We start from the raw sequence: 6,320 nt of genomic DNA, 5'->3' as shown, positions 1-6,320 counted from the left end.
GCAAAAGAAAGGGATTTGGAGCAAATTGGACACGAAAATACGAAGATTGGGAAACAAAATATATCTCCCACAAGTCAGAAGCCTGGCACGGCCCGTGCTAGCCTTGGCACGGCCGTGCCACCCTCCAGAGACCTTTTGCTGCTTTTGCTTGGACTCCAAGCTATTCTATTTTGGCGCACAATCTACTGAGGAATATTCTTGGAATATACTTGCTTAGATTTTAAGTCAACTGTGTACTATAAATAGAGTAGCTAGCCATCACAAATGTTCATCTTTTCTTGGAATGCAATATGTGACAATTGTTTTCTAATAAAAGTTCATTTACTTTATTGTTATTTACTTTTATGCTTTTTCTCTTCTTCTCCTTGTCTACGATGAACGTCAGTGAGTAGACTTCTCTTGTCTTGGGATTGTTGGATAAGTCTAATGACATAATCCTAATCAAACCAAGCTTTAAACCTTAATCTTATGTAACCTTAATTCCTTATCTAAATTCACCGCTTTAACATGGATCAACCATTATCAAACTGTGGAAACGAAAGTGGAGGGTTTGATAATTGTTTATCCATCATCTCAAATATCAATTCATAAAACGAAAGTGGAGCTTTGATATTCGAACAAGTGAATTTAGACAAGGATTGCAAAGTCAGCGAAATAGGCTTTGCAATCTTTGAGACATATAGTTTCGATCTTCAAGGGAACTAATAACAATCAAGTCAGCGTAATAGGCTTGGTTGTTAGAGGAACCAAAATCTAATAGTAATCAAGTCAGCGAAATAGGCTTGGTTGCTAGAGGAACAAAAGAGAAACTGTCTTGAGAAATTAGGTCTAACATAAAGTTATAAGTTTAATAGTTTGGTTTGAGAAGGACTTGTCGTTAGGATGAACCAATGACCCCAAGGCTTTTATCTTTTATTTTATTATTTACTTTCAATTAAAAATACAAACCTTTCTACCATATAAAATCTTCAGTTTAATCATTATCTAAAGTTAATTGAATTCATAACTCCCTGTCGGAACGATACTCATATTTTACTACTTCGGTAAGACCGTGCACTTACGGCTTTATCCCATCAGTGGGGTTTTGATGGAGATATGAAGGTGTGAAGGTTGGTGGTTATGTAGGTTTTAGAGAGAAGATTGAAGGAGGAGAGATGTTGGTGTTAGAGAATGAGGGAAGATGAAGTGGAAAAAGAAAATGTCGTTATACTCACCTAGGGTTGGGCACGGCCGTGCCAGCTGTTGGCACGGGCCATGCCAAGTTCCTGGAGTTTGGCTTGGTTTGGCTTGGCAAGGTCTGGCACGGCTGTGCCAGTGTGAGCACGGGCCGTGCCAAGGTTCTGGAGACCGGGACTTCAAAAATTTTCATTTTCTTGAATCATTCTTGGACAATTACCTACAAAATAACTTAAAACAACAAGAAACAAATAAAACAAAAGCAATTAAATGCGTGGGTTGCCTCCCACGAAGCGCTCGTTTAAAGTCATTAGCTTGACGATCAAAGGGTTTCTCTATCCTATACCCAATCTTTCACAAAGGGACAATGGCATCAAACTGACATTCTCCCCCAAATCACACATGGCTCTTTCTATAATCTCGGATCCTATGACAAATGGTTTGGAAAAACGCTCTGGATCCTTAAGTTTAGATGGCAATTTGTCTTGAATTATTTCAATAAGTTTCCTAAACTGCTCATCTAGTTTGGACTCATCAAACCCTTGTGGGAAAAGATTTTTTGACTCATATTGTGGTGATATGTTAGGCTTTTCACTCTCTATCACAACTTTCTCACTTTGTGGCTTTTCACTCTCTACCTCAACTTCATTAGTCTTGGTTTCCACAACGGGGTCCTCTAATTGTTTACCATCCCTAAGTGTAACATCATTCGGTTGACCCTTTGAGTTAGCCTTAGGTTGGCTCGGAAGGATTCCGGAGGTTTGGGAGGGAGAGGCTACTTGATGGCCTACTTGAGGGATTTGAATCTCTAGCATTTTGTTGTGAGTACAAAGAGAATCTGCTTTTGAGGAAAGCCTATCGAGAGAGTCCTTCAAATTTCTAGCTTGGATTTCAAATTCTTTGTTATGCCTAGTGTTATCTAATACAAGATTTTCTAGCAAAAGTTCCAAGTTGGATCTTTGAGGGACTCCTTGGTTATTTTCAAAACCAGGTGGTGTTGTTTGTTGTCCAAAAAGATTTTGAGGGGTTTGAAAAAATTGATCGTTCCTAAACCCTTGATTATAATGAGCATAATTTACTTGCTCAGGACTTCTAACAACACTACCTGGTTGACCAGTACGACCAAATATTCCATAACAAGGAGGCAAAATAGGGGAAGGAGTCCAAGGATAATAGTTTTGAGTCATGCCTGAGATCAGAACGGTTAAAAAACTAAATAAATAAATAAAAGAGAAAAGGATGGATATATATATATATATATATATATATATATATATATATAAATAAAAAAAAATAAAAAAAATAAAATAAAAGATAAGAAAAAGAAATAAAATATATATATATATATATATTTTAATATTTTTATTTTATATATGCATATATACATATATATATATATATATATATATATATATATATATATATTTTATTTACTTGTATATATATATATATTTTTTTTAGACTAACCACTATTAAAAAGTTAATCAAATTACAATAACTCCCCGGCAGCGGCGCCAAAAACTTGATGAAACAAAACCGCAAGTGCACGGTCTTACCGAAGTAGTAATAAAAGTATTGTTCCGACAGGGAGTTATGAATTCAATTATCTTTTAACAATGATTAGAATTAAAGTTTAAAAGATTGAAAGTTGTATTTTTGTATAATTAAAAGAAAATAACAATGATAAAATAAAAGAGGTGCCTTGGGATGATTGGTTCATCTAATTGACAAGTCCTTCACAAACCAAACTATTAAACTTATAACCTTATGTTAGACCTAACTTCTAAAGACAGTTTCTCTTTTGTTCCTCTAGCAACCAAGCCTATTTCGCTGACTTGATTACTATTAGATTTTGGTCCTAAGTTGCAACCAAGCCTATTTCACTGACTTGATCACAATTTAGAATCCTTGAAGTTCGAAACTATATGTCTCAAAGATTGTAAAGACTATTTCGCTGTCTTTACAATATTTGTCTAAATTCACTTGTTCGAATATCAAAGCTCCATTTTCGTTTTATGAATTGATATTTGAGATGATGAATTAACAATTATCTAACCCTCCACTTTCGTTTCCACAGTTTTATAATGGTTAATTCATGTTAAAACAGTGAATTTAGATTAGAGATTAGGGTTACATAAGATTAAGGTTTAAAGCTTGGTTTGATTAGGATTATGTCATTAGACTTATCCAACAATCCCAAGACAAGAAGAGTCTACTCACTAACGTTCATTGTAGACATAGAAGAGAAGAAGAAGAGAAAACATAAAAGTAAATGACAAGAAAGTAAAGGTGAACTTTTATTCAAAGAAACAATTGTCACTTATTATTTCAGAGAACAAAAGATGAATATTTGTGATGGCTAGCTACTCTATTTATAGTTTACATTCGACTTAAAATCTAAGCAATCACTAGTTCCACAAGTAAACTAAAACAGAGTAGCTTAAAATCTAAGCAAAAGCAGCAAAAGTAGTTCTGGAGTGTGGCACGGCCGTGCCAAGCCTAGCACGGGCCGTGCCAAGTTTCTGACTTGAGGGAGATATTATTTTGTCTCCGAATCTTCGTATTTTCGTACCAAATCAGCTCCAAAACCCCTTTCTTTTGCTCCATGACTCAATCCATGAAATTTTTGTTCCTGAAATATAACAATATGCAATTGTAGTAAAAGAGTTCAAAAAAGGAAATAATATTAATATAAAATAAACTTAAATCTAATTAAAACGAAACTAAATAATATATTATAATAGATAATAAATGACTCATCAGATACCAAATGGTTCAGTTCAGGGGCATAGCCTAGCACGATTACTACATAGAAAGAATTTAGCTTGCTCGGGCGTACTTCATGCTTACACCTAAAGTTGTCCCTAGTTCTCTTCCTTTTTTTTGTTTGGTGGTGTGCAATCTATCGAGACCAAGGGAAGCTAGCACTCTGATCCTCATATTCTTTGATTTAGTTGGCGCACTACACTAAGATAAGAAAGCGTAGCGGTTCGTAATCAAATCAGCTCTTTCAGCTAGTTCCAGGTGGTTTAGTAAGGGCTTTAGCAAAAGACGCAACAAGCAAGGTATGAAGACTACACTTCACACGAACCAAGTGAACGTTTCCCAAGAGCTAGTGCTCTGATACCATGAAAGAGTTGAAAATAATTTGAGTGGATTGGGTGAAGGATGTGTAGGAAATCATCTGTTTAATTAAATAGAATACAACACCTCTTGCTTGAAAACACCTTTTGAGACTTCCTCTACCACATCTCTATGTGCCCGCACGACTTCCATATGGAGAAAGATAGGCTTACCATGTTTTATCAATATCACCTAACCTATGCGATTTTGGTGGACTGTGCTCCACCCCGATGAACTCATGCGATTCCGACGTGCCCCGAGGCCAGAGGCGAATCCTTTCATAGCATGAGTAGTTAAAGCAAGTGAATGATTTGAAATTCGAGTTATTTCACGGAATAACACTCGTATATATTGAGCTCGTAATGGTACCTCGCAATTCAAAAGTCTCTCTACGGCTGAAGAATGAGCGTGTTCTTGGGCCATCGTAGAAACATAGATAGGGTCGACGACGGAACGAAGAACTCACCCTATATACAGCTTTTTCGTACACGTTCACTTGCATCACATACACAAGTGCTCTCTGAACCGTGCAATAAGGTCACCCATAACACGGCTCTCCCACTTGAGTGACCTTAGCCCCAGGCAGGCCATGCTATTCAATGATATTGGAAAAATGGCAGCGTAACGTAACAGTATTGAAAGCTGGTCGCCTTTTGAGGGAGGGAAAGCTTTTCACTTTCAATAGGAGCCCTACTTCCCTCTTTGCGACCTCATCACTTCAAAGCGCAAACCCATTTCTTTCTGAGTCACCGGGCGGAGCGCACCTTTGGTACTTTGCTTATAGCTTTTTTAGGTTATGCAATAGACGGGAGGCTTAGCTCAGGATCCCCCCTGCTTACAGAAATGAATGGATCTGAAGGGGGGGCTGGGTTCTATTTCCGGGCCGGGCGGGAGGTGAAGGCCATAAGAGAAGATTGCCCTCCCGGTAAGGAAGAGAGGTGCCAGGGTGCTGTCATCTATCTCGACCAGTTTCCCGAGGCATTGAAAATTGTAACGCCCTATTTTATTATTTATTATTTTATCGAGTTTAATGCCTTTTTGGTATAATTTATTTGAATAACGGGTGATGTGTTATATGTTGGTAATTATTAGTAGTTATTTTGAGCATTATTAGTCATAGAATATAATTAAAATAGATTAATGAGGCATAAGGGCAGAATTGGAATAAGGGAGAATGTGTTAGGTTAAGAATAGGAGAGGTTAAGAGTTGAACCAATTAAGGTAAGGGTGGGGCTAACCTTCTTTAATCATGAGTATATGATTCTGAAAAAGGGTTTAATGAGAAGTCAGAGAAGAGAAGAAGGGAAAGCTTGTAGAATTCAGAGTTTAACTAATCTAAGGTAAGGGTGAGACTAACCATCTTTAATCATGAGTATATGATTCTGAAAAAGGGTTTAATTTTATAGTTGTTAATAGTTTTGATGTTGTAGAAGTTAGGTTTTAATTGAAATTTGATTTTTGAAAGTGTAGAAAATCCAATGAATTAAAATGAAAATTGATGTTCTGGTTGTAGAATAAAAGTAGGTAATGTTCTCTGTCAAATTTAGGATTTGGGTAGTTGAGATTGGGGTTTTTGGGTGAAAAATGGTGAAAAACACGTAAGAACAAGATGAAACTCGCTTATGGCGAGTTCTCTCTGGAAGGAACTCGCCTATGGCTAAAAACTCGCTTACAGTGAGTTACTCAGTGACAGCTTCCCCTGTTTCGTGTTCTTGTGTCTTTCTCACACATTTCTGTTTTGATTTGACCTTTGGTGTAAACATGAAAGTTGTTGATAATTGTGTTATCTTTCCAGTGGTCTAAGTTTGACATGAAAATCTTTTGTGGATAATTTAACATGTTTTTACGAAGATGTATGAATGAATTATTGTTGTTAAATATGATGTTACTCATGTTAATGAATTGTGAGATTACGATGTGAAGTTGAAGTTGCTGTCGTTGCATTTAGTTGTGTGATTGCATAATCATTGTTAAGCGAAGGGGGCTGTAGCCTGACATGTCGAATTATGACATTAGCGAAG

The sequence above is a fragment of the Medicago truncatula genome, chromosome 7 (assembly GCF_003473485.1).
Source record: "Medicago truncatula cultivar Jemalong A17 chromosome 7, MtrunA17r5.0-ANR, whole genome shotgun sequence".
NCBI classification, from domain to species: domain Eukaryota; kingdom Viridiplantae; phylum Streptophyta; class Magnoliopsida; order Fabales; family Fabaceae; genus Medicago; species Medicago truncatula.
The sequence above is the reverse complement of the archived record's forward strand: the minus strand, read 5'-3'. Positions refer to the sequence as shown.